A 6,677-nucleotide genomic window follows, 5' to 3' on the forward strand; every position below is an offset into this window, starting at 1 on the left:
AAGTGATAAAGGCCTGCGCTATGTGGCTTCTGCCAGCCTTTCCATCCTCACCTCATACCACTCTCCCCCTCACCCTCCAGTCATACTGGCCACCTTTCTGTTTCTCTGACTTGCAAACCATTTCCTGCTCAGGAACATTGCACAAGAATTCCTCTTTGCAGAGAACACATGGCTGGCTCTGGCTCATCCTTCAGGTCTCAGCTCAAATGTCACTGCAACAAAGGCTCTCTGGTCATAACAGATATCACAAACCGTAATTATCTTTTTGATTGATATATTTTATTTGTTTACTGTCTACCTTCCTGATGAGGATGTAAGCTCCACAGGAGCAAGGAACAAGCACAAATAGAACCCAAATTATTCTCCAAGTTTCAGCTCAAATATTTTTTCTATTCTCGGAGATGGCATGTGGTCAATAGTTGGGGAATAAGTGAGTGAATGAATGAATGAATGAATGAATGAATGAAAAATGGAATAGGAGTGAAGCAAAAAGCAGTGGTCTTAACATAGAAATATAAATCAGACTGAGACTGAGAAAAAAAGGATTTCTGGAACAGCGACAACACTGCAGGAAATCTGTGATGCGAATACTATGGTCTCATTTCTGAACCTTGTAGTTATTTGTTGTAGGATAAATCAGCAGGGTACCTTTTGGTTCAGGTTGTTACAAAATAAATTTCAAAGCTGTTCACTTAATATTAAAATTGTGTCAATTTTTTAAATCTGAAAACCTGACAATACTTGCCACCTACCTCCATCACAGAACTAATATGGGAGCAAATAATTGAAAAGTTCTTCCAGCTTGAATAAGAGCCTCTAAATAATAATATCTTCAAAAAGACTGTCTTAAAAAAAAAAAAAGGAGGGGTAAATAAGTCATTGTTTGACATTGAATCGTTAACTATTTCTACCACAGGTAATCCAGTTCTATTAAAGTATATCTCTAAAGGAGAAGGTACCTTGCTATACGTATTCAATGTTCAATATTTTAAAAATAACTTGTAAATATAATTTCTATTTTTCCTATAGAATATTCACATTAATAAATAATCAACAAAATGCACATTAAGGAAGATAATGCTTTTATAGTTTATATCATTCGTAGAAATAAACTGAGATTGCAATATAGAATGACCCAGTTGTTATTCTCTCCACTTCAGAAGAAGAACGCTATCCTGATAAGGGCTTTCGTTAATAGAAGTGCTGACTTCCAATGGACTCACCAAAGAAGCTGAGCCCAACCTCCACCCTGGAGTCTCCTTAGATACCCAGTGAAGAAGATTCAGCTGGCTCTCAAGCTGTCTCAGAAGCCCTAGCAAAGAACCTTAGTAACTTAATGCTCAATCCCACCAAATTCCCTTCCCTTCTACCAGAATGTTCACCCCAACAGCAGGAAAGAGGAAAGAACTGACAGGGTCTCGGACTGGGTCTGGGTCAAGGAACACTCTACAGGAGGAGACATGGAGTAAGGACATTGGCAACTGCTCTGAAAGAAAGGATGCAAAGAATGTTACAAGTTATTAGATCCCGTACCCTGTCTCTGCTTTGAAAAGACCTGCAGGAGAGGAACATTGAGATTGAATCATGATTCAGAAGATTTAGATGTAGCTGTCATTACTGCCTATACATGGAGATCTTTCTGATAATATTAACATGGAGAATAATTATGACATGGAATCCACTTAGCCATGAACCTTTTTCTGGTACTGTTTTATTTCTTCCTAGTAATTTTGGGATCATTATGCAGCAGCTTGGGAAAGCTACTGTATGCTAGGATAGACTATATACCAATATTTTGATAACCTAGGATGTAAGTTCTGTGATGTCTTCTTTCTTGCATCTCTTCATGTCTGCTTTGATACCAGCAACTTCTAAGGAATCTATGTAGTTTGCATTTGAATGACTTCAATATACTTGTGTTCCACTTTTTTATTTGACCCAAAGAAGCACTAATAGGTCTTGAGTATTGCCTGAGTGTTTCCGAAGCCTTAAGTCAGTAAAATGAAATCAAACATCAAGAATTAGAAGCAAGTAACTTGTGTGGAAGGAATGTAAAATAGAAAACATTGGGTGGTTTGGCTAGAGCATAATTAAGGCAGGGTGCATTAACTAAATTCTCTGGTTTTCAAAATTTTGAATTGTAACAAATTTTTTTTTGATGTGCTGTTTCAATTTTTCATAGCAAATAAATGTGTGTAAAGGGGATCTTACTAAAATTTGAGGCATATTTGAGTACCTATAAAAAAAAAAGGAAGGGCTAACTGCTGGAGATATTAAAAATATATATTGTTTGTTGAATGGAAATCCTAATCTCTCTTCTAATTACTTTTCCCCTCCAAATAATCTGTCAATGGCTTTCATAATAACTTACATTTTTCATAACACTTGAATTTGTTACCCAATCTATCTCCGTTTTAGAAATAAAAGAGCAAATCTTAGCTAGAGATTTATTTTCCAATCGTGAATATCAAAGACTACTCCAGTTTTAGTTTTGTGTTTGTTTGTTTTTTTTGTTTTTTTTTGTTTTTTTTTTACAAATTGAAAACAGTTCTCTGAGCTATCAAGAAAACACTAAAAATTGAAATCTTTTTTAATGGAAGCATTAAGATCATAAGTTATGTTAGGCAGAGCCATCTCTAAATCATCTAAAAATCATCTCAAATATGTAAATCACAGTCCCCAAGAACAGAACACGAGCTCAGCTGAAAGGGCATCCATCAAGTGCACGTGTTGGTTTGTTGTTTTAGGGCTGCTGTTGAGAGCTGCGGTGATAGGAAGGGACTTGTTCCCATTGGCTGCTATAAATAAAATTTGAATCGTTGTATCATCTCTTAAGGGGGGTTTATAGAAATACCAGGCATAGTTTCAAGTATAGCAATTCATACAAGTACATCTCTAAATATATGTCTTAGAATTGTTGCTAAGCCAGGTAATAAGGGGCAGTCCCACTTTTGCTAAGGCATATTTGTGTGACAGATTAGACCCTGTTTAGGCACTTATTTACAGGTCAAAGCCTGCAGGCCTTGAAAGAAGAAAGTAGGGAGTTCACCCCGCCAGGCCTCAAGCTCCTAGGCAGCTGTGTAATCCCACTGAACCTGTTTGGCAGCTTGTGCAGTCACTGCTGCAGCTTGCAGATAAGACCCTCTTGGAAAGCCCGATAGCCGTCGTCAATAAGGAAACTGCAGAGAGCAACTGGAAATTTCCAAAGAATCAAAACAGATTCTCTGATTTGAAAGAGTGTTGATATCCAGTGATTACAGAGAGCCCTTTGAATAAGATTTTTGTTAAGGAAAGAGAGATGGACAATTCTTTGCTTCTTTAAGTCGTATGCAAATCTCAAACTTATCTTGATCATAAACAACCATTGTTTGTTTACCTGTTGCATCACTGAAGCAAAATGAGTCATGACAGCCATAGAAACAAGACTAACGTTAGATTTCCGCTGCTCTTTCAGCAACGGGTTGGAAAATGTCATACACACATGACTGAAATCTCACAACTTCCCAATTAGATAGGTATTACAGGTCCCATTTTTGACATTAGCATGAGTTTTCTTGCCTTTAGGAAGGCAGAATGGGTCTCGGCTAGGAAGCAAAGGAGTGCCCTACCCACAACCTATATTAAAGTGGGGCTTCCTGCCAGAGGAGGCATGGAGCCTGTCTAGCGCTGAACTGATCCATGGATCCATACTGACATGTCCCTCTGAGGGACCAGAAAGTGTTCCAGTGTCTATACTCTTTACTTTTCAAAACCCTGGTCACTAAAGACAGACCATGTTTATTAAAACTAGATATCAATAACCCTCTCGTTCTGAAAGAAAATCAAAGAACCTGCACATAATGCTCAAGAAAACTGTGAAGATGTTTCAGTCAAAGAAGAAAGAAAAAGACGGAGTGAGTAGACAATGGTAAGATGGCTGGAATGTAGAAGCCCAAGGGAGCTGGAAAAAAGAAAAATGTGGTGTATGTGTCTAGTTAAGCTGTTTGAAACAGTGCCCTATCTCACCGTGTCTAATCACTCATGGGTTTATTCTGATAGTGCTTTTCACTGCTAACTGTCCTTTCCCTTTTATACCGCTTTTTAGTGTTAAGGGGTAGAGTTCCTTTCAGGATTATGATTTAGCTTTTCTTTTCTAAACAGTTTTTCAACTATTTAAAAGAAGTTACATGTACTCGTACGTATGAATGGACTCACAAGATAATAACTGAAAATACTATAAATTCTCTGTGTTGACTCCATAGCGAGACAAAGTGCTCTAATAATAAGTTTGTTGTACTAATTTGATCACCAAAGTAGAATCACATTTAAGGAAGAAGGTGGGGGGATAAAACCATTAAAGAGCAGGTCCTGGAAGAAACCACCAGGACATAAGGATGTGGGGCCATTGAAGAAAGAAAATTTAAAAATTTCATTAAAAGTGTGAAAAGAAAATAGATCTTTTAACAAATACTGCTCCTTTGAATCAAAGTGAAAAATTTCTCTCTCAATAAGAAAAACTCAGGTCAAATGAAAATTGAGGATTTTACTACATTTTTGTCATCTATGGGAGAGAACTGGAAAAAAGAATCTTTAAGTTACTTACGTATCTTTATTTTAAATCAAATTTAATTAACTTAAATGATTCAATATTATTTAAATATTTCCATGGCAACATTTCAAGTTTCTTCCTAAAATAATATCTAATTTAACTAGAAGTTTGTTGACGATTTTCATTCATTAATTTATTTTCCCCATAATGAAAACAGTTTTATGTTTTTCTGATTATAGAAGTAATACAGTTTTAGAAACCTATGAACAACATATAACCATATAAGGAAAAAAGTAATAATGTCCTGAAATCTCATTATCCTGCCTGAGATAACCACTGTTAACATTTTGGTGCTCATCCTTTTATGCATCTCATATATCTATATACAAATTTATGTAAATGGATACACATGTGCTATTTTTATTGTGGCACTTAACATTTTTAAAAAATATTGCTTGGTTGGTTTTTTTTCATCCCAGGGAATCAATATAAAAATATTGTATGGATATGTCCTTTTTTTTCCGCATGCTCATATAATCAGATACATTCATGTTGTAGTGTGTGTACGTGTGTATGAGTGTGTGTTTATATGTGACAGATACTAAATTTCATCTGTCTCATCTAAACTATGTCATGAAGATTTCTCCACAAAAACTAGTATAATTCTAAACTCATTCTTTTTAATGACTGAATAGTTTTTCCATTGTATGGATGAACAATGACTTAATCGATTTTTCTATCTAATGTCTAATTTTTAAGGGTTTTTTTCCACTGGCAAACAAGGATGCAATAAACATCGTGTACGTATATTCTTTCATACTGGTGCTTTTATTTAACTGGAGAAATTCTTCCTGTGAGTGAGATTGCTAGAAGTATTGCTAGAAAGAGGGTATGTATGTTTTTAATTTGAATTATGCTTTCCAAAATAGTGTAACAATTTACATTTCCGCTAGCAATGTGTGAGAGTGCCCCCTTCCACATATTCCTGAAAGCAATAGCTGTTTCCTCTCTTTTTTATTTTCACCAACCTGATATCTGTAAAGGGATATCTTGTTGTTACTTTAATTTGCAATTCCCCAACTCTTCATGAGGCAGGCATCTTGGCATATTTTTCTGTATTTAGTGGCCGTCTTGGATTTTCTCTTACATAAATTGCCTTCTACATTCTTTAACCATTTTCTATTAGGTTACTTTTTTAAAAACCTTTTTTAGTAAAAGCTTTAAAACTTATAGTAAAACTCTTACTCTTCATTTTTCACATGCATTGGAAATATTTTTCCTACTTTATCATTTTCTATTGAATTTGTGTTATTTTTTCCACTCCATATATATTTAAGTAGTTATCTTTACTTTTACAGCTTCTGGGGGGCTCCATCATTGTATGATGCTACCAGTTCAACCAGTGGCTTTAGGGGAAGAGAGACCAGGAAGAACGCACATCCACTGTGAAACACCTTGCACCAGATGTGATGAGATACATTACTTTGACTCACTGTCCCTTGATGAGACGTAGTTGTGACGCCTTGCCCAAATGCAGAAGGGCTGGTAAACATAGTCTTTCTGTATTCCTAAGAAAGAGAACCACACAGAGGCAAATAGTAGTTGTCTCTACCACATCCATTCACTTCACTCTTTGCAGTAATTTCAAACTGTTGTGATCTTTTTGTCCATTAATTCTTCACCATGATGACAAAAAGGAGATAATTAGAATTTGGATAAACTTTGTCTACACAAAGAGTACTGTAGTTATGGTTTATATTCTTGATAAAAGCCATGATAACAATAACATGAGCAACAATGATAAAAACAATTCCTTGAGCCTTTATTATTAGTCAAAAATTTATCCTGTATTATCTCGAGTTGTAAAAGAGTTTCTAGTGGTATCTGAACTTTATAGATAAGTGAGGCTCAAACAGCTTAAGCAATTCACCCAAGTTCACAGATGGTAAAGAGCAGGGCCAGGAATTGAATTGATGAGGGCTGAAGCCAACACATCCAGGTCTTATCCGGTAGGCCATAGAGTAGCTAATGCATTGCAGCTGTGACCAGTGATATGCTCTATAAACACAGCTATGCTTCAAAGCCTCTATAACCCTTTAAAGTGGCACAATTAGGCTTTGATTCACATAAGTTGGCACCGAGAAGCTTA

General features: G+C 35.9%; 1 pseudogene; it reads left to right on the forward strand.

Annotated features, from left to right (window-relative positions):
- The first annotated feature begins 1,207 nt into the window (after window positions 1-1,207).
- Window positions 1,208-2,338, forward strand: LOC141572320 (developmental pluripotency-associated protein 3-like; annotated as a pseudogene).
- Window positions 2,339-6,677: the final 4,339 nt, after the last annotated feature.

Source organism: Rhinolophus sinicus, linkage group LG06, assembly GCF_036562045.2.
Source record: "Rhinolophus sinicus isolate RSC01 linkage group LG06, ASM3656204v1, whole genome shotgun sequence".
Taxonomy (NCBI): Eukaryota; Metazoa; Chordata; class Mammalia; order Chiroptera; family Rhinolophidae; genus Rhinolophus; species Rhinolophus sinicus.